This window comes from Manis pentadactyla, chromosome 11 (genome assembly GCF_030020395.1).
Source record: "Manis pentadactyla isolate mManPen7 chromosome 11, mManPen7.hap1, whole genome shotgun sequence".
NCBI lineage: Eukaryota > Metazoa > Chordata > Mammalia > Pholidota > Manidae > Manis > Manis pentadactyla.
In genome coordinates, this window is record NC_080029.1 from 45,647,357 (window position 1) to 45,669,994 (window position 22,638).

A 22,638-nucleotide genomic window follows, 5' to 3' on the forward strand; every position below is an offset into this window, starting at 1 on the left:
TTAGACAGTTGGTGCTCAATCTAATTAATTCACATTTGGGCCTCCGAAGAGGCTATTTGGTCAACCAAATGGAATTTATGGCCCAGTTTTCTTTCTTAGAAAAGTCTAGCCACACTCTCAGATAGTCAGGGAGATAAGGACTAAGAGCATCTCCATGGAAAAGTGAGTGTCATGAAGGGTCCACTGGACCCTGGTGGGTACTGGAGTCCCTGGCAGTTAAGGCTGCTTTCCCTCCCACTGACATCTGTGGAAAGTGCTTTAAACCTTGGCAAGGCATTTGTGTGAAGTTGGTAAAACTTTCTAGATGGAAAAATCTGTCAGGAAAATAGACACAGTGAAGTGAGCCTGCGCCTCTGTCATGAGAAGCTGACTCAGAAAACACCTGTGACCTTGAAGCTTGGATGAACAATGGACCCGAGACTCAGCTCTAGCAGCACCTCTGATCACACGTGCTCAGCAAGCTGTTTTTCCTTAAGTATAGAAGATCCATTTGGTTGCTTTTATTAAGGTAAAATATATGTAACATAATATGTACCATTTGAGCCATTTTTAAGTGTCCAGTTCTGTGTGTACTAAGTACACCCCCCTACCACCCACCTGTAGAGCTTTTCCATCTTCCCAAACTCTGTACTTATTAACCACTCACTCTCTACCTTCCCCTCTCCCAGTCCCTGGCAAGCACTATTCTATTCTCTGTCTCTCTATATTTGACTACTCTAGGTACCTCTATAAGTGGAATCAAGGTTCATACATGAGAAGATCTGATTTTAACATACAAGGATCCTTTCCTGTCCTGTCCCCTTCTATTCAAAACACAAACTTGTTGCGTTTAGGTAAACATGGGTAAACAACACACTTTGCCTTGATTGGCTTTTGAGAATTAGCTTGTTCTATGAACTGATACCTGGGGCCACAAGAAAGAAAGCTCCCTTCCAGAAAAGTCATTCCTGACACCTGCAGATCTCAACTCTGGCTCACTGGTGAGCCTACAAGGGCTGGGGTAGGGCAGTCCTACTGGCTTTCACACACTGCAGGGTGGAAAAGGGGTTTCTGGAATTTAGCAGATGGGCTGCACAATTCTAGTAAGACACAAACATGTTAGAACAAGATCAAGAGTCATTGTTGACCATAAGCTACAAATGCATCAGTTATGCATAAAGGCCTCTCAAGATACCAAGGAGTGTATTCAAAGAAAAGTATCAGGGAAGGAAGATGTGGTAATGAAAGCATGTGGGCTTTGGAGTCAAGCAAACCTGGGTATGAATCCCAGACCTGCCCCTTAATTTGCAATGGAACCGAGGTAAATTACTTAATCTCTCTGAGCCCCAACTGCTTCAACAGTCAAGTGTATTACCAACAGCTTCTGCTCCTCCTTTTGCAGTAGGAGTCAATGAAGTAACACATCACGTACCTCCTCAAGGACTGCATGGAGGAAACAACGTATTCAACTGGTCTGCATTACTCAGGCCCACCTTCCAGTGATGCTGGGTAGTTTCAAATACCAAGTTTTAAAAATAATATAGAGAGACAGAGATGACCCAGGAGAGTTCATTAAAAATTTTCAGAGTTGGAAAAAAGGCAGGAAGACGGAATTATTGAGCTTACAATTGAACAATATGAAGAGATGCTTGACTTTCTTCAAGTGAGGATTCCATAAAGAAATGAACAGTCAACTATCTGAAGTAGAAGTCTTCAAATGACAGCAGAGAGATTGAGATTGGGTGTGGAGAAGAGCTGAAGTGCTACAGTGACGAAAGATTCAAAGGAGTCCCCAAGGGGGCACTACAGTCTCTGTCCTGGGGGCCTGAAGAGCAGAGGCAGCTGGTCCAGACAGGCACCATCAGAGAGAAATGTAATGCGAGCCCTATATGGAATTTAACATTTTCTAGTATTAACAGAAAAGTAACAAGGAGGTGAAATTAATTTTATTTAATCTATTATTGTTATTATTTCAACTTGTAATCAATCTAAGTAAGATTACTGATGAAACCTTTTACATTTCCTTTGTATTAAGTCTTCAAAATCCAGTGTGTATTTTATCACCGACAGCCCATCTCAAGTTGGACTGCCGCAGCCACAGTGCTCAGAAGGCATGCATGGCTGGTGGCTACAGAACTGGCTAGTCACTGGGCTGGAGACATTCAGCTGGGGAACCAGCCGGAAGGCACACTTGACCTCAGCAAGCCCCTCCCAGCTCCCTGACTATTTTTAGCTAATTGCCACCTGACACAAGACAGACCTCACGCATTCCACTAGGTATAGCCTTCTTTTTAAAGTAGCTCTGGAAGATGAAGAAAGCACCATTCTAACTTTCTCAATACTTTTTCAGCAAACACTGACCTGTTTTAAATTGTGAATATGCTTAGGAGGAAGATAAGAATCTATTTATTAATCTCAAGGAGCTAAAGAGGCACTAGCAAGAAGCAAAAGGGCCCAAGAGGAAGAGGAATCTATGTCCAATGCCAACAATTATCAGATGCAGCTAGTGTATACCCTGGAAAATGTTGTTTAAAAATAAAATTTGGTAAATTTGATAAAAGGTTTGATATCTTGATCTAGGGGATGGTTACATGAGTGTATGCACACGTCAGAATGCATCGAGCTATACACTAGAATTTGTGCATTTTATTGAATGTACCTCAGTTAAGGAAAAAAGTCAAAAAATGAAAAATAAAATATAAATAAAATTTGGGAACCTTTAATAAAAAGTCATGAGGCTGAGGAACTCCCTAGCTTTCTACTAGGTCACTTCCCTGTTCAGTTATTCTACCCTTCCACAAAAGGTCACCCTAAAAAAAAATCAGGGACAAAAACAAAACATAAATAGGACTCAGAGTGCAAACTAAACATGTTGTCTCCGTGTAAGGCTCCCTGCCAGGATTTACCTGGGATCCGCAGGGGGAATAGGCTCAGCAAAGAGGAAAGGCAAACGAGAGGCCACTGGACCCGGTCCCTTCTGGACCTGATAGGTTGTTTCTCTATCCTGGGGACAGGGCTTGGATGGTGTGGTGCTGTGGCATGGCTAGGAAGACTTCGATGACTTGTTTACTGCCACTGGGAACATGGAAATCAGATTGCCTTCTGAGGGCTAACTTCACCTACTGGATCCAACTATTTCAGCTATACAGCTACAGATGCCCTGCTGACAGCTAACAGTTTGAATGTTTTCTCTGTGCCAGGCACAATTCTAAGCTCATGCACATAATTACTTCTAATCTCTGTGCACATAATTACTTATTTAATCCTTAGAAGAGCCTACAAGATAGGTCCCATTCCAGCCTTATTTTATAGATGAGGTCAGAGAGGCATGAGAGGTCAGTAACTTGCCCCAGGTCCTGTGGCTAGTGAGCTGGCAGAATGGGAGTATGAAAATTTTCACAAAGATACATAAAGACTACCATGCTAGAATAGTTGGCCAATACATTAATATTTATAGTGTATGTAATATATAATTATATAATACATAAACTGTAATTATGCACACATAAAATATGAATATATTATATTTAGAAATATAATAACATATACATATTAATAGAGTACATGGATTAGCAGAAGAGTTGGCCAGCTATGGAAGTGTAGGAAAAAGGAATTACAGAGACAATGTAGGTGATATCTATTGTGATTTGAAATATGTCCATAGTTTCTTTGATACTCCTTTCCAAAAGGTAGAGCTTAATTAATTTTCTGCAACCTGGACTGAGTCACTTCCATCAAACAGAATGTAGCAGAAGTGACAGTGCGTGACTTCATGGATTAGGTTTTAAAAGGCATTGCAGCTTTTGCCTTGTTATCTCTTGGGTTACTCATCTGGGGGAAAGTCAGCTGCCATGTTGTGAGGACACTCAAGCAACCTGAGAGGGAGGGAGATCTTGATGGAGAGGAACTGAGGCCTCCTGCCTACAGCCAGCACCAACTTGCTAGCTTGGTGCGGCGACCACCTTGGAAGCAGAACCCCCAGCCCCAGCTAAGCCTCCAGGTGAGTGCATTCCAGACATTTGGAGGAAACCTGAAGCAGAACCGCCCATATTACTGATCCATAGAAACTGCATGTGATAAAACATTTGTTGTTTTAGCTGCTAAGTTTTGGGTAATTTGTTATGTGGCCCAGGATAAATGATATGCCTTTCCAAGCGCCCACTAGGAAAAAGGAAGTTTGGCTATTGGCTTTGAGTAGTTCATGTCCTTCTGGCAAATCATTCCCATTACAAGATGGACTCATGAAGCTAGTCTGTTGGCACTAAACATTCACCTCATCCTTCCTCATCATGATTATCCACACACCAAACAACCTTTGGACTGTGACTTAGCTCCTGGTACCTTCAGGGAGAGAATGAACTGATCATATAGATGAGGTATTTCTAGATTCTGTGATGATGATTTTTCAGGGCAACTTAATAAATGGCTTCTGATTGTGATCTGGCTTCCTATAGAGGCTTTTCTTGTGCTGATTATATGGACTTTGAGTACATCTGATCCCTCTGATGATTATTCCTCATGCAAAATGAAAAATCCATCATTACAGGGTCTGCTTTTCTCTCTCAGGGTGAGCATCTCCCAGGCACTGATAAGAGTGAGCATCTCCATCTTCAAACAGAATCCAGGTCCCACATGTGGGGACTTGGCACACGAGTGCTAGGTCTGCCCCAGCTGCCTACAGGCCTGCTTTGTAGCACCCACACTATTTTCCAGAGAGCGAGAAGCCTTTACTGAGATGTGTACCTAATGAATTCTCCTTATTGTGGAAGACCCAGGAGTCCTCAAAATTTTCAGTTAATTGATCATTTCTATTAATTAGTAATTCAGTTTCTATTATTATCAGTCAGTCTGGAAAGTGCAAGTCCAAGAATAGCAAAGTGCATTGTTGCCAGCTCACCTCTATTACATACTCTGAATATTTTCTTTCTTATTTCTCTGGATAAGGAGCAGAGATGTAAGAGTTTGCTGGAGTTTCACATGAGTAAAAGTGAATGATTTATAATCTATAAATGAATGACATAGGAGTAGTAAAAATATCTTAAAAGAGTTGTAATCAAAGACCATGAGGATTAGGAAACTGTCCCCATGATTCTTGGAGTGACAAAGAGTGTGTTTAAATACCAAGTCTTGTATTATTATTACACAATAGTATGTCAATGTTTAAGGGCTCCAGTTGTTAGTAAATTACCCTTAAATTGCTTTTTTATTATACCCTTGTTTTCAGTTTAATAACATTTACCATAAAAGGGTTTCTCACAAGTGTATTTAGGCAATTTGCTCATGCGAGAAATGGCTAGGAATTAAGTACACACATACAAGAAGTATTGGTTAAATAAATGTGCTAAAAGGCAGGAATACTAGTGGGTCTTAAATGGTCAAATGCTTCTTGGAAGAGTTTATATTACAAACTCAATCCTAGACACATCATGAAATAAATGCTTCTAAATGCAGTGCAGCTGCACAAGTCAAGGACAGATGGCCAGTGGCGATGCCATACAGGATGCTTTTCGTAGGGATGTGCTTTGACAGGGCACTGAAAAAATCAGGAGGAAATTGTCAGATACCAGCAAGACAAATGGTAGACTTCTTGTGTTGGCTCCTGCACTTGCCTATTATCTCCTAAGCCACCCTCTTCAACTAGAGATGACCAAAGATACATCTCCATAATTTGGTGGAGTCCTGAAAGATATGTGGATTAGATAAGTTGTGATGGGGGACCCTGATAATATGGAGTAACTGAGCTCCTGTGGCTGCAAGTGGGGCTGTGAGCAGGTACAAAGGATTGAGAAGACAGAAACCTCCCTATTTTCGAGGAAGGTAATTGCTATGGATCCTCTCCTCTCGGTATTCGTGCCTTGAGTACCCTTCTCCCACACTGAATCCAGTGTAGGACCAGTGACCAGTCGAGGATGGTGAGGTGTTCTGAGATTAGGTCATAAAAGGTACTGCAGCTTCCCCCAGGCTCTCCACTTCAGCCACACCGATCATGAGGTCACTCAGGAGGCCCTGGGCGAGGCCATGTGGGAAGGACTGCAGGCCTTCTGTTAACAGGCAACACTAATGTGCCAGTCATGTGAGTGAGCTGCCTTGGAAATGGATTCTCCAGCTCTAGTCAATGTCGTGACTACAATCTGGCAAAAGACCTTAAGCCAGAACTACCCAATGAGGCTGTCCCTAATTTCTAACCTTCAGAAAACTGAGATAAATATTATGTGAAGCCAGTGAGTTTGGGGGTAATTTGTTATACAGGAACAGTTGACTAATGCAAGGAGCTCTTCATGTTACTTGGTAAAAAAAGAAAAATCACTCAAAAATGCTACTGCCCCTTGAGTATACTAGAAAAGGCAGGGATCTAGGCTCATTATAACACTGGCACTTTCTCTGAGAGCATGAAGTTTGTTAGGTGCTGGTCACTTGTAGACAGCAGACCATCCTCAAGGGACAAGTACCAGGTACCTGTGGCCCTAAAAGACACCTTACAATGAGCCAGCTACCACTCCAGAGTGAGCCAGTCATCTCTTCAATGGGGACTTTTCATCTTAGTCACTTTTTTCCTGGGTAGGGGCATGGCTGAGCGCTCCATGAGGGCTCTTTGCTCATGAAGGACCCAGGCTAGCAGTGAGCTAGTTCTGAGATCCCAGCCAAGGGCTCAAGTTAGGACTGGAACTCAGCTCAGGCTTCTGACCTCCTGGTCAGGACCAACTGGAGTGGGTCTGAAGCTGCGCATTCCCAACGGGCACATAAACCAAGCTAGGTCCCCCAACCACCTGGCTTCAATTCTGACCGCTGGCCTTGTGGGCATGCAGATGATGCCCACGTTTGTATCTCCAGCCCAGGTCTCACCCTGAGTCTCATTCTCACATGTCCGACCACATCCTCTACATCCCCACTCAGATGATCACAAAGGCAGCTTGTCCAAGACCGAACTCCTGCTCTGACTCTCACTGGATCTGCTCCCTTGGTCTCCTCTCGCTCTCAGCAAATGGCTTATCTTTCCAGTTGCTCATGTTGAAACCCTCGAGTATCCTTGACTACTCTCTCTTACATCCCATATTTAATGTCAGCAAATCCTGTGTGCCAAATCTTCAAAATAAATCCTGAATCTGACTTCTTCACCATGCTTCTGCATTCCACCCCTCCCCACCCAACAAGCGTCAATTATCAACATAACAACAAGAATGATCTTTTTATACCAGAAGATAAGTCATGTCACTTCTCTGATCAAACGTTCCAGTGGTTTCCCATCTCTGAGTAGAACCCACACCACGGCCTCGTTGCCCCTCGGTGATATAGGCCTCTTCCTTTACTGCTGGTTCCTTTAACAGGCCAAACCTGTGCCACCTCCCCACCTTTGCACTTGGTATTTCCTCTCCCAGGAACACATTTCCCCTAGACCTACATTTAGCCTCCTTTAGTTGTGTCTTGGCTCAGATCTTATCTTCTGAGAACTTCTCTGTCCACACTGTTTTAAGTTGCCCACATCAACCCCTCACCTATGCTCCCTTATCCCTGTCTTTATTTTTCTCCATGCACTTATCATGCGATCTGCTGTGTATTCTCCTTACTTTCTGTCTTTCTCTCCTAGAGTGTAAGTTCCATGAGGGTAGTGATGTCGTCCCCATCTTCCCATCCATTAACATTGCCTTAGTAATCCCAGTTTTAAGTAGCTATATAACATGTCCCCTGGCATTTTGTTTGATAGCGGTTTGTTAGACGTTGGGATTTCTTCCTCAAAATCTTAGGCATTTCCTAGAAATTCCCTTTAAATGAAGGCTGATGCGCTGGGTGACCTGCAAACAATGGTAGGTATTGTTGTCCCACAACAGTTCAGCTACCTCTTTCTCATTTGACTCTGCAGAATTCTGATTCCTTTTAGCTTTCATGTCAAATAAAAACAGGAACATGAAAAAGAGGAAAGATGATTAGCTCAATGTTCAAAATCTTTATTACCTCCCTTTTCTCAATATTCTGTTTAGAATGGAAAATTTCCCCATGTGCTAGAAACAAAAGCGTAATGGGTGCTTTTCCTGATTGTAACTGACACCAATTAAAGTAATCTTCACAATTAAGATTTGTTAGGCTGAGACAGCAGAATTAAATGTATTTAATAGGACTCTTTTGCAAACATCTGTTAAAGAAAGAAAGAAAACCGATTGCAATAGGGTTGTGTTAAGACTGTGGTATGTCCAACTTTTTTGGGCCATGATTATGTTCTAATAAAACCTCATAGCAATGGGTTTCCTAAGAACTGTATAAATTAGAGATGAAGAAAATGCTACCTTACTCTTGACAAATGAAAGACAAATCCTTGCAAACCACATTTGCCTAGTTTTTTATACCAAAACCCCTCAGAGGAGAGGCTTTCAATGTTCCTCTGCCCTCAGAGAAGGGGCAGGAAGCTTCCCAACTCACTATCTTTAGAGCCTCTCGCACTCCCAGACCACCACTGACAAAACCCCACATACCACAAAATGGTACTCCAGTAGTGTTTCAAAACAATGAATTAGCAGTCCTCATGCTGACCTTGCAAAAGGGAACAACGTGCTTTATACCACTGCATTTAGACTCAGGCCTTGTTCCATGAGAAGCACCAGAAACGGGGGCCTTGAAGCAGCATGCTGTGGTCCACGTAACCTGATTGCAATAATATGTGTCAATGGAGAACTCCAAGACCAAAATTCCGGCACTGTCCAGACACAGTCAACAAAGGAGTGTCCTGGGAAGAATATAAACAGGTCAAATCACAAAAGAACAGCTCGTGCTTGATCCTACAGACCAAACTGAACAACAGCCACTTTCCACAAGAGGTTTATAAACCTCACAGAGCCTGGGAAGGGCCAGAGGCAACAAGTTTCATCTCTGGCAACAGGGAGACATTCTATGCCTTTAAATGAGCCTGGACTGTTAAGTGACTGGGCCCCACACTTTCTAAAACAACAAGGAAGTTGCTCAACAACTTATAGACAAGATTTCCCATCTTGAGAGATGGAATACAAAGTGTAAGCGTGAATGGAAAGAGCCCTGTGACGTATGGAAATACTGTCCCCAAGGAGTACACATACATATACCCAAAACACGTATTTTGCAAACTTGTTAGTAAAATGTATGTATCATTCATGTAGCTATAAAATCTAAGGTATATGTACATGTTTTCTATGGAATAGAAAATAAACCATTTTAGGGAGGCAGGATATTCAAAGGCATGGATGGACACAGATGAACTGTTACTGTCTTTGAAAAGAATGGCCTAGTCAACTGTACAAGGTTGGAGTTGGATGACCAACCCTAGGACAAATCTAATCCTGCTCTCTTGTCCTCATTAGGCATAGCCCTGTAGAGGGAGTTAGAGGCACACCTCCCTTTCTGGCTCTGGTGCTATTAGCCAACTCCAGAAATTTATGCAAAGGTAAGCAGAAAAGTCCTCTTATTTTCACTGGTTCCTTGTGCTCGAAACTGGTTTTCAGGTTAGTAGGTCTGTCAATGCAATCAGAATAAGAATTTTCAGAGTTTTTGAGAAGGGGAGCTACTTTAAAATTTCTGAAGTCCTTTAGGGTGGTGGAGTAAAAAAAAAAAAAAGGGAAAAGGCAGGAAGGACAATGGTAAAGGATGAAGCTCTCTAATCAGAAATTAGTATGGCCGAGGCCATTTCCCTCTGGGCATCCCACTGTGAAATTAAATAGACTCAGAGGTCAATGGCGGGACCAGAATCAGGTGGGCTGACCAGATGAGGACCCTGTGCTTGGCAGACTCTGTGGGGATGTTGCAGTGGGAAACAAGAGCTCAGAGCCCATAGTGTTAAGTCTGTAGACAAGGGCCTCTCACTTATCCTTCCAGAGTCTGAAACATACCATCTAGAATTCTAAACCAAAGGATGACAAGAAAACAGCAAGAGAAAGACTTAGGCCACACTGGGCCGGCGCTAACAGTAGCCTGTTTTGTTTTAATCTAGCTTTACACCACCATCTGTGGAGGTGGATGTATTTATTAACCCATTAGAAATTTATCTTTGGTCCCTGTCAGGGTGCATGGCCTGCTGCGAGGACATGTCCCTCTCAGGGAGCTGTGCAGCGTCAGGAGGAGCCGTGGGGAAAGCGCAGCACCCACAGAAATGTCTGTGATACAGAGAATTCAGAGAGAATCACACCAGCGAGGTCGAGAAATACTTTCAGAGGATCTCCATTTATAGAACCAATAGTCAGCTAAGGAATAGGGTCCATTTTCTGAAGTACCCCAGAAACTCCAGCAGACCTCCAACCAGCTTCCAGCACATTTACTGGAAAAACAAAGAGCTGAATCTATTTCACTGTACCGATGGAGACAATCTTTGGCTATTTAAATCCTAAAAGAGATCATTATTTATCATTAAATATTCTCTGCTATATATAGACACACCCTGAACACATCCAAACCCTCTGCCTTCCCCCACCCCCCCACAACCTCCCAACAACATCATCACCAACTGACAAGGAGGCACCCATCATCTGCCTCCTTCCTCAAGCCCTGTCCATGGGCTCGGGCCCTTGCTGCCTCTCTCTACCGCACACTGTAGCTCAGTGTACATCAGGCAACACTCCTTCTCAGTTAGATGCCAGATCTCTGAGGGCAGGGGCAGCGCTGAGCACCGCATCCTGGACCAGACTGGGCACTGCTCTGTCATGGCCGCTGACACAGCACATCTGTTCTTCTTAGCTCCATCCCGGGTTAGGGTGCCACATGGCAACAGCAGAAACCTCTGGACGGGGCAGAATGGTGAGGGGACACTGGGTTCCGGCAGTAGGGGAGTTCTGCCTCTCTTCACAGGCAGACACTACCCACATTCCACATCACCCCTGTCCTCTCCAAGAGCACCTCCCCGCAAACCTCCAATCACTCACACACAGGTAGGGGAGCTGAGCTGCCCAGAGACTCGGGCCCGAGGCTCAGGGTACGAGGACCTGAGATGAGCTCCGTCGTCTCAGGGCTCTTTTCTGAGGTATTTATTCACTTCCAAGCACTGTAGGAGAATCAGGTGCTTTAGTGACTTGAGGGAAAGGAAAAGATGATGAAACATAGTGAGTGAGAGCACAGATTCTAGCTGTACTGTCTGGGTTTGAATATTGAATTCCCATCTTCCATTAAGTTAGCTGCATGACCTTGGACAATTCACTTACTCGCTCTGTACACTTCCGTTTCCTCACCTGGAAAATGGGATTCCTCATAGTATTGTTGTGACGTTTGAACTATTTCATTTGTCAGCATAGGCACTACTGTCTGGCCCATGGGGAATGCTATATAATTGTCAGTGACAGTCGCCATCATCTCAGGGGCCCAGACGGTGCTGCGTGGGACCCTTTCCTCAGGCTGGGGGAGGGGAGAAGGGCAGAGCAGGGGAGCCAAGAAGGCCTCAGGCACCGCTTCTCACACACAGGGGGACCACGCACCCAGGAACGTGTTAAAATGACAAATTCTAATCCCCTCCCTAGATCTCTGAGTCAGAAACTCTGAGTTTAAAACACCCCTCAGGTAATTTGGATCCAGGCTTAAGTTTGAGAACCACTGGTCAAAGGAACTAAGCAAAAATTCAAGGCTTCCCATTTCCAGCTTTGGGATGATCAGCGAGTTAAGGCTGGTGTGAACCCAGGTGCGCAAAATGATTTCCTACCAGAAGAACCAAGAAGAGTCAATTCAAAGGGTGGCAGGGACCTATTTTTAAGAGGAAGGTGTTGGATCAAACAAAGAAAACCCCAACTAACAAGCAAGCAATATGTCATAATATTTCTAGGACAAGGCTGATCTCTCAAGTTTGCCATTCATAGCAATCTAGCCAGTGAAAAGGAGTACTAATAGCTCCTTCTAAGGCCAAGGGTGGAGCCACGGTTTCAAGAGTGCCATCAGAACACATAAATGAAGTATGCCCAGGCCGGAAGTGGCTCTGGAATAAAATGCAGGTGAGAATTTCCATTTTAAAGTATATCTGCCATAGAATCATACCCTCGCAAACCACCCCTACATCATCCCTGGAGTTCTGTGCTCCTCTAAGGAGGGTGGAGATAGGTCTGCAGGAGAGCCCACAGGCTTGGACCACAAAACCAGAGCACTGCCTCTTAAAGGCTGCTCTGGAGAGCTGCTTGGTGAAGAAGTATGAACTCACAGGTCTAACGATGACCACGAGACATGCAGTAACAGGAGCAAAATTCTCTTGATTAGAAGACCACAATATTCTGCTGAGTCTGTCGGGAGGGCACAGATGCTGTACAGGTCATGTGGAGCTGAACACATTACAGTTGAACCAATGTTAGGTGAAAAGGTTGTGAGTTGATGGAATTATCACATAAGAGATTGCTCCATCTCCTCCCTCTCCACTTTGTCCTCCTTTCTTCCCTCTTCTGCTGTCCACTGAGCACAGCTGATCATTATTGAGTGTCCAGTTGGGTATTGTGATGTCAGAGGCATCACCCACAGTGGATGACAGCTGAGGGAAGACTACCTGTTCGGGGACACATGGCCCTGATTCAAGCTCCCATCACATGATGTGACACCACACTCCCTCCATTTACCTAATTACATTTCACTTCTCATATATCTCTGGAAGCCCTTATTCTCCCCTCCCAAAATCAATATAGTGCTTCAAGGAAACTGAGGCACAGAGAAACTCATCCAAGGGCATGTACCAATACCCTGGTACAACCATGAACAATGCCAGGTCTTCCTGACTGTTTATCCACACCAGTCCAGGGGACCCGGCCGCCTTTTATAGAAAGTTTCTGCACACTTCTATTCCTAACTTTGATCACAAGCATCGCTGAGCTGCCTTACTTCACAAGCACCAACAGACTCTCTTAGTAAGTCATGAGCTTAGTAACGTGCCCCATTTAGGACCATGAGCACAACTTATTTGCACTAGGCACTGAATTCTAGATGGTCTTCTTGGACTGCTTTTTTGTTTTTATTTCAAACACAGCTAACAGATCAGGGCTTTATATATCAAAAAAGCTGCCAACTTGATTGTCCAAGAAAAATGAGCAGCTTACCATGCACAGCCCTCTCTTGTCATCCCCAGGACACCAAGAACAACAAGAGTCTGCAGTTTTGAGGTAGGAAGAATACTTTGTTCCTACTGCCCACGGTAGGCAGGACCCATCTTTTGTTTTTGTTTTTGTTTTCATTTTGAAAGCTGGCAGGAACAGTACTGAGAAAATGGAAGATAATCCAATAACTAGAGACCACCATGAATATTTATATCTATATCTATATCTATCTATATCTATCTATTTATCTATCTATCTATCTATCTATCTATCTGTCTGTCGCTATTTCTATCTACATATAAAGTTATCAGAATGTCTTGACCTTGAGATCTAAAATGAGTAGAGTCTTTGGAAGAAAAGGAAGCCAGCCCCTCAGAATAAGATCCAAAGGTGAAGGTGAAGAGCAGATATATAACCTTTAGCACATGTCTTGCTCCACTAATCACTGAACAGATTCCAGTATCTAAATAAAGCCCAGAAAGCACACATATTGGAAGAACTGGCTCAATTATAAAATAACTGGTGGGCCAAGACAGGGAGTGCTTAGCAGCCAATATGTTGACTTGGTTACTGAACATGACAGAACTACATTTCAACCGTGTAGTAAATAAAATAAAACTTCATTGTAAAAGAGCCCCAACTGCCCCCCCATGTGATCTGCCTTTGCTGCGTCCTCATGTGACTAGCCTCCCAATTTAGAGTGTAACCAACTCCCAATGACCTGTAATAACACCATTCCCAAATTAGAGCTCTCAATTTGACTTGGCTTCAGTCCCTCCCTCAAAGCAAAATAAAGCATCCGTTTTCTTTTTTTCACATTCATAATACTCTCCTTTTTGAGTTGCCAACTCAAACCCTGCTCCAGTCAGATTGAGCCTTTCCTCTTTTTCTTTTTCTTTTTTTTTCTGGTTAGCCATAGACCCTGATGGAAAAACACCAAGAGACAAAAACAAAAACAAAATCAGACAAAAATTCCAAGTAAGTGACATTCAGCTGGAAAAGCTATGATTCACATGCAAATAAAAATCTCCCTGAATTCACTGTGATATGACGCAAGCCCCTGGCTTCAACATAAAAAGAGCAGAATGAAATCACCCACAATTAAACTCACTCTGGAATACTGGAATTCTCTGGCTAGGCCTCCCCAACTAATGATAAGAAACAGAATGAAGCTAATTGTGTTGGATCCCAGGGCATCCCCACCTCAGCTGACATTCACTCCTGAACACTCCCCAACCCAGCATTTCCTACCTTCCCTCACCCACTGACCTGGACTCAGTATGACCTATGAGGAGATGGGGCCTGGACAGGTCTCCCAGAGGGCAGCCCTCCTTTCGGCAGACAGGAGGGGACTGTGCTGAGCACTGTGGACCTCACCCCCACATCCCCACCCCAGAATGCTAGTGTGCAAGAAAGCTTTCTAAGGAGCTCTGTGAAAACTTCCCCAGGACTAAGAAGAGCCTGTGTTGGAGCTTTGTAGCATCATTAGCCTCTGATCTCAAGTCCAGGCCAGAGGCAGTTTAGCAAGTCACCTCTCCTGACTGGTAGATAGTTTACCATTCCACGCCCTCTTTTTCTCCTCAGGGGAAAGTTGATCAGATACCTATTTTTTCCCCAGAGGTTTCCTTAGCATGCCTGGGCCACCTGCCTGAGAACACAGAATTCTGGAGATTCCTGGCCCTTCTTTACTAGTTGTGGGGGGTCCTAACTCATGATTCTCCCCTGAGGGTCACTGGCATGCGGAGCCCACTTCCACCAGCCAAGGATTATCAAGGCCATAAGCAGCCTCCCTGCAACTTCTTCCCATTCAACAAAAGTCAGCTTTTCTGCAACCACAAAGAATCTATCTGCAGACAGCTGTACAACCATGCTCATAGCAGCACTATTCACAGCAACCAAAAACAACCCAAATGTCCATCAACAGCTGACTGGATAAATAAAATGTGGTATATTTGGTATATATTGTGGTATATTTTGACATACAGTGGAATATTATTCAGCCTTTAAGAGGAATGGAATTCTGATACATGCTGCAACATGGATACACTTTGAAAATATTATGCTAAGTGAAAAAAAAAGACACAAAAGGACAAATGGTGTAATTTTACTCAATGAGGTACTTAGAATAGGCAAATTCATAGAAACAGGAAGTAGAACAGTATTACCAGAGGTTGAGCGGGAGGAGGAAATTATTGTTTAATGTGTAGAGTTTCTTTTTGGGATAATGAAAAAAGTTTTGGAAATAGTGTTGATGATGGCACAATACTGTGAATCCAATTAATGTAAAAAAAAACCCTTATACTTAAAAATGATTAAAATGGCAAATTTTATGTTGTATGTATTTTATTACAATAAAAATATTTGAAAACATCTATTCCCCCTTTCACAAGATAGCCATCTCCCTAAATTTTCTTTTTCAGGTTAAAAAGACCCAATTCCTTCTAATAATCTTTAGAGAATATGATTTTTAGATCCCTGCAGCCTCCTGGCTACCTGCCTCTGGGTCTGCTCAGTGTCCTTTTGAAAACCTGCAGCCAGAACTGAACAGAAGACTGTGCTCAGCTGCCTGATCCCCAGTGTCTCCCTCTGAGACATCCCACTGAATCCTCAGTCCAAAGCTGCTCAGAGTGGGCCTGACTGTCTTCTTTGGCTACCAAGGCCAAAGGTCCAGGTTAAAAAAACATGCCATAGTCCATCCCCTACCCCTGCTGCTGCTTCCCCGGGCCCAGATCCCATTTCCAGACAGCTGTGGGCAGCTGCAGCAGAGAAGTGAAAGCCAGCACTTGCAATTTAGGAGTGTGGGGAGGTCAGCATCTCAGCTGAGCACACTCTGGCCTTTCCATAGACTTCCCAAGTCTCTTGTGGGTGTTTGGCAAATGGAAACAGGTGGGCACAAGAGGCATCTCTCTCCAGGCGCTCGGGGCTACCTCTCAGCGACCATCTATCTCCAGCCTGCAGCCACCATTCCCCGCACTCAGCCACCCAGGCTGAGCTTCCCTTGCCGGGCTCGAGGCACTCGCCCCTCTCCATCCATCTGGAAAAGGTGTGGAGGTTTGAAGCAGGAAAGTTCCCTCTTGCATTTTTAAGTATGTTGAAACTGAGCAGCCTGGGTGTTGGTCTGATTCCACAAGTGAGTAATCCATTTCCTGAAAGTAAACTGCTCACCCTTTGGAAGTGGACCAGTGATTTTGGGGTGCCGTTTGAAGTGTCACTAACTGGGTAAATATTTACTAGCACAAGCCATGGAGCTTTTCTAGGAATGCCAGTTAATTTGCCAAATTAATGGTCCTTAAAGTAGATCTAACTTAGAAAAATTGTTATCTTTCAACGAGGGAGCAATTTATGCCTGGGACGGGGCAGAGGAGGGTGCCTCTCTGGCTAGTTAGAATAACCACATATAAATTCAAACCAGGCCTGACTTTAAAATCTCTACCTTCTAACTTTTCTTGACTCCTGATTCTCTATTCATATCTGAGCCAATGAGGGTTGACTTTGGAAAAGTGTTTTTAAATACCAATATTTTGCCTGGAGTTTGAAATGACAGGATCTGAAAAATCCCTTCTTTGTGAGTCTACTGGCCTCAGGGATTCCATTTGAAACACCTCATAAATCCACCACTCACTAAAAGACTGTGCCCACCTGGATATACCTGGAGACATGTCCTGCTTTCCTGTGTGGAACAATTTAGACTTCAATCACCTGGCTTGGAAAGGCCTTTTACCTTGAAGAATCAAAAGGTGATTTATTTTTACTCAAATAATCACTTACACAATCCTTGCAAAAGATTCTTGTGCCATCTTCTCCTCCTCCATAAAACAGGCAATCTGCAGGGAGCAATCTAAATTATCTGATTAAAAATATGCAGGTGGATGAGTGTTTTTCAGAGCTCTGTTGGGAATAGGATGTGTTTGTGTGTGTGGTAGGTTCTGATGTAGGAATAATCGAGCTGAGGGGGATTCTCAATGGAAGGACCAGGAAAGTTTATGAATTTCATAGAGAAAAGTTCCTTCTGGATTCCCAATCTCATGCTCAGCCTCTCTCCAAATGAGCCCTTTTAGTAAGGAACTTAGGAATCATATGTGTCTCTTTGGGGCTCAGACATCACCACTGCCCACAGGGGTTTTCCTAGACAGAAACGGGTTTCCCTGCTTCTCCCTGAGCCCTGCCATGGTCATGAGCTTCCAGCTCTGTCCTACCTCACAACCACTTGTGCCTGGACTTTGAGCCCAACCTACAATATATCCTAGAAACAGATGCCATCTACCTGCTATTCTATCCCCATCCAGGGTACCCCAGAAAGGAGATACTGAGACTGTGACTCTGAGATATGACAGCCCTCCCTTAGAGCTCTGAGCCTGTGAACCCACAATTCAATGCTCAGAGAGCCAGGCAGGGTGCTCACTAGGTACACAGCTTCCTTGGGGAGGGCCCACCTCTCAAAGCACACAGGAAAACAATATTCTGCCTGCTGATAACATACAATGGTTATCCAGGTAGCCAGCAAAACCAAAACAGTGTTTTTCCTTGTTCATTCATTTCCTTCCTTGCCAACAGGCCAACATATGAGGCAGCATTACTTAAACAGAGTCACTGAAGGCCTGACAAATATGGTTGGCCTATGTTGTTAGTAGAGTGGGAATTTGGTCTTGGTTTATTTCCATTTATGCTTTAATTTGGCACATGTTTATTCTCCATTGCATTATCTCTTTTATTTATCTTTTTAAGAATGTAGCCACAAACCCAGTCAGAGTATAGACCCAGAGCAGAACATCCTCGGAACTTGATTATGTGCCAAGAAACTCTACCTTAAATACTTTTTGGAACAAAAGTAAATGCTTAGAATGTAACTGATCATGAGCAAGCATTCATATCAATAGAGTTACCAGGAATTGGGAAATGCCAGAGAGACTCACAAGATGAGCCCTCAGTGGGCTAGGTGCTGGGTGGTAGTTAGGGACCCAGATATGGTGTGGCCCCTGTTGGCAGTCCCCAGGAAACCACCTCATTTTATTTTTCTGTGACTCCCTCCTATACAGGCCTGGGGAGATGGAGTGGCCCCAGAGGACAGCAGACGGACTGAGACAGGAGGCCAGTATGGAGCTGGGCAAGCCCGAGCTTTTTCTGCTGCTTTCTGAGTCCTGGGAATAGTACAACAAATAGACTTTCCCCTATCAACTCCTATCTCAAGATTCTTTCATGCACTAGCAGATTCCCCACAACCCAGAATGTTAAAGGCCATATTGTGGATGAGAACAGGGTTCCTTCTGCATCCAGGGATTCCTGACTCTCACACCCCTTTAATGGAACACCCTTCTCAGGTGTGTTAGTAATATTCACCCCTACACTCCCTGTAAGGCTGGTGCTGTAGCCAAATACTGTATGTTATGACAGCTCTCTTCAATAGTCTGTGTTTCTTCTTAGAGTGGGACATTGTATTAGCCATAAATGTTTCCATCATCTGGAGCAGTGGTCTGCCACAGCTTATTTCTACAGCTTGTCTTCTGGGAGATTTCCAATTCTCACTATGTTTAAACTTGGAGAAACTGCTGAACTGGTCTCCCTGCATATTTTTTACTTGGGGCCCCAGCAAGAAGTGACTAAAAACTTTTTCAAAATAACCAGTTTCGCCCACACATAATGATCAAAACACATCCATAATTACATTTACCTACATTGACCTCTGGTTTAGTTTCTAACTTATCAGTATTCTAACATCTGTGGAGTATTTTTTTTTAAAGTTTTCAAAATCTCTTTCTAAACATGATCTCATCTGGGCAGGTGGTGAGGGCACTGAGGCTGGGGGAGGTGGAGGGACGGGCCCTAACTCCGCTCCCCAGCTGGCACTGGTGTCCTCTGCCCTCCGCTGTGAGGCTGAATCAGGGCTCTCTGGAAGCGCGGCCTGACCCATTCGCTTATGTTTTCCTGGTTCTTCTTAACGAATGAATCAAAACCTGAATGGACATTAGAAATGTAATAATAGTTTAAGAGCAAATCCCAGCATGTCTCCAAAGTAATAGAGAATCAAATTCCGAAAGCAAATAAGACTTTGCTTTCTTCTTCTTTCTCTGGCTCCACTGGCCGTGGTGTGTGAGTGAGAACTTGGGTGTGTCGGTGAGGAGGGAAGAGCCTCCAGAACATACCATTATGATTATCTAACAATAACAACACTCTCACTGGCAAACTCAACTGCAAAGATGAAAAGCATAAACTTTTTTTTACTCCACAAGGGAACCAGCTTCTGAATTTAAAAAAAAAAAGGGAAGAATATAAATGACTTCAGTAGGTCTCCATGATACTGGTTACTTTGATGAACTTTTTTTTTCAAACCTTAGCATTATAAACTGAAGAATGTGCTGAAATGGAGGCTTCTGGGTGTTGTTTTTAACTTAGTCACTTTTCAGTTTTCTGGAAAAGGATATTTAACAATTGTGGCTAAATTTAAGTAACTTAACTTCTTAAAATAATTATATCAAAAAAGCAATCATACACTAAAAATGCCTCAATACCACATTTCCACCCTAAGCATTATCTCTGCTCATAGTCCAGAGACATACATAATCCAAGTCTCAGTCCCAGACCTGAAAATGATACCACATTGGCACGAACCAACTCCATAGCAGATGCATTAAAAAACTGAGTGGTAATTATTAAGGCCCAATCTGCCATTGTCTTATTCATTTTTATTTTCTGAGAAATAACTATTTTTTTTATACAGAGTATCTGGCACTTGTATTATGACCAAAACCATTACTTTTCACTTGCATAATTCATATTCTACAATGACATGAAGCCTAAGAAGATTTCTGTATAAAGAAATATGCAGTGACCCCAGAAACCTCGTGAGATTTTGCAGTAAACGCAATGCAGGAATGAAGGAAGGCAGAGGATAGGGCATGAGTTATCTAGGATCAGAAGATAAGGGCGTGTGGCTCCGGTGAGGCTTTGAACACACTGGCTCCATATTCTCTGGACACACACACCTGCTCCATCATCATTTTGCCTCCAAACCCTCCAGGTCACTACCCATCCTGTCCTCTCTATCTTAGGTCCCAGACAAGATCTCTGCAAATCTTGATGGCTATCACACAGAAGCATTTCCCTTTGCACATTCTGAGATGCACCTGGTAAGGATGAGCACACAGCAGAGCTGCCGTGCAGAAAGACAGCAGTGCGAAATGGTTTGGCTCAGAGTTGTCTCTCATGGGATGTAATCTCTTATGCCTTGGTTTCTTCAAAAAAATAAACATCATAACCTCCCATCACTAGCCCCTCCCAAGGATGAGATGGAAACGACCCTTTGTGCATCCGAAGACCCAGCTCCAGTGTCCTGATAAGGCATCACTTTGTCCTTTTCGAAAGCTCTTTACTCTTATGAGCTAAAACCTTCATGCATGCCCAGGCCTCAGGGTGGCCTCTGAAATCCAGTTTTCACCTAGAATTCGGTATCATCTGGTAAGGGAAGGAAGCTCCATTTTCTTGGTTGCAGATTGGTATTTTTAGCACTTTCAGAAAAGAAAAGATGATTTTTTCATGTAATTCATTTTTCAGAATATTAGCACTTGTGCTTTAAGAGTATTTAAGTAGCAGAGAGCTATTGTTTCAGAAGACAAGATTAGAATAAAGGGCTGAGTTACCAGGTTTATTGATCATTCTCTTCTTTTGCTGAAAATATCTTCTAAATGTCTGCTTTCCAATGAGCAGCTCTAAAATATTCCTGACCCAATAAACTGTAGACAAATAAGAGTCTCCAAAAACCAACTTCTTATATTTGACTTTCTATCCCAGTCTCCAAGAATGACGAGAAAATAGCTTATCTGTGAGTTTCCACAAAGCCCTACTAGTCTGTCAGACACAAAATTCAAACCTTAGTCAATAGAAAACAAGAGCTTAAAATATCTGTCTTCCTTGTTTCTTCCACTTCCTCCTGCTTGCTATTTTTTGGCTCTTCTACTATTAAATCTCATATACCACAAAGAAAAGTGAATGGCACTCGAAAGAAGTTGGGGACAAGGTTGGGTCAAGCAGAAGAAAATAAAAGGATGGGATTATCTGGGGTTTCAATTATGCTCTCCCAATAGACTGTATGTGTGTGTGTGTGTGAATACATATATATATATATATAAAATAAGTAGGTATTTTATTATACCTACTTATTATAGAAAGTATAGAAATAAGTGAGATTTGGCTGCAGATCATTAGAAATGATTTAAAAAGCATTCACATACTGGTATAAGCCCCAGGAGACTAATTTAGTAGACAAAAATGCCCTTTTAACCAAACAGTTCCAACACATGAGAGAATTTCCTCCTTTTACCAAAGCCAAATATTTCACCATGCTTTAAAAGACTAATTAAAACAATATTGGGGTATTCAAGTATGCGTGGGTTTGGAAAGGAACCTTCACTTCAGAAGCAGACACTGAATCTATGGTGAGAGTTATGCCAGAGCTGGGGAGACGTTGCTTTGTTTCTTTAATATTCACATATCCACTTGGTAAGAACTACAGCTTGGAACTATGATTTCCATTACAAAGCCCCTGAAATGTCAAGAATGAGTCATGGCACTGTGCCTGGGCGTTGGGCTGATTTTCTCCATTAACCAGGCGCACATACTGACAACTTCCAGGAGAAAAGCTGAATGAGTCAGTTTCAGGAATAAACCACATTAGAATACTACTTGTGTGGAGGAGGTAGGGTAATAGGAATTGGGGTGGTTTTTTTTTTGTTATTGTTTTGGTCTCCTGAAATAGAAACATTCATAAAATTCATTTCTCCAAAAGTAGCAAAAAACATATCCATCCAGTTGATAAGGATTCTAACACCATGACCAACTGGTTACTCAAACACTATATGCAATGAATAAGGATTCTAACGCCATAACCAGATTGGTTCCTCACACATTACATAGTGTGGTCAGACTGCTCGGATCAGTAACAGCTCTCCAAGGACAATTTCACAGCGCCTTTTAACACTACCTTTGGACCACTTCCAAACACCTCGCGTCCTGACTTTCTTCTGCAGGTGTCCTCCACTAGCTGATTTTCTCAGAAAAATGGCAAGTCGCCAGTAGCCAAATCAGACAACAAAATGAGGGAAATTCACGGCCAGAATTCAGGCAGTGTGAGCAGTGTATCAGCAGATGTAACAACCGTGACCATCCTGTATTTGCCTGGATCTCGGACTTCAGCTGGACGCAAAATGCATAACGCAAGGCTCTAGACTGTGGGGACCTCGTTTTGCGTCCTGTCATGTTCCCTTCTGCCATTCTCGTTATGGAAATTGGAGACCAACTCTCCTTAGCCCTTCTCTGTCCTGAGAACTGCTTCCTGCGTTTAAGAGACGAAGGCCTAGAACAATGTCATCCCAGCCATCTATTAAAAACATTTTTATTTGAGCATAATTTGGGAACTCTCGCAAGGTGGAAATACTGAAAGTACTAAAAGCGTCCACGCTACCCTCTTTTCAGAACTCCTGATCTTATCTGAAGTTTGAAACCTGGGTCATAAAGTGATTTGAAAACTGAGAAGAACCACGGTAAATGGAGAAATCCGAATGCGCCGACAGCACAGCACTTGTAAAGTCAAAACAGGCAGTTAATTAATGAGGGTAGCTGCGCGTTGCCCGCACATCCCTTTCCTAACGTGGGCCTGCTG

The 22,638-nt window shown here is 43.2% G+C and overlaps 1 protein-coding gene across 6 annotated transcripts in view; it reads right to left on the reverse strand.

The window, feature by feature from the left end:
• The window catches only part of SAMD4A (sterile alpha motif domain containing 4A), a 206,089-nt gene that overhangs the window by 82,553 nt on the left and 100,898 nt on the right, over positions 1 to 22,638 (reverse strand). The gene's annotated exons all lie outside the window — the stretch shown is intronic.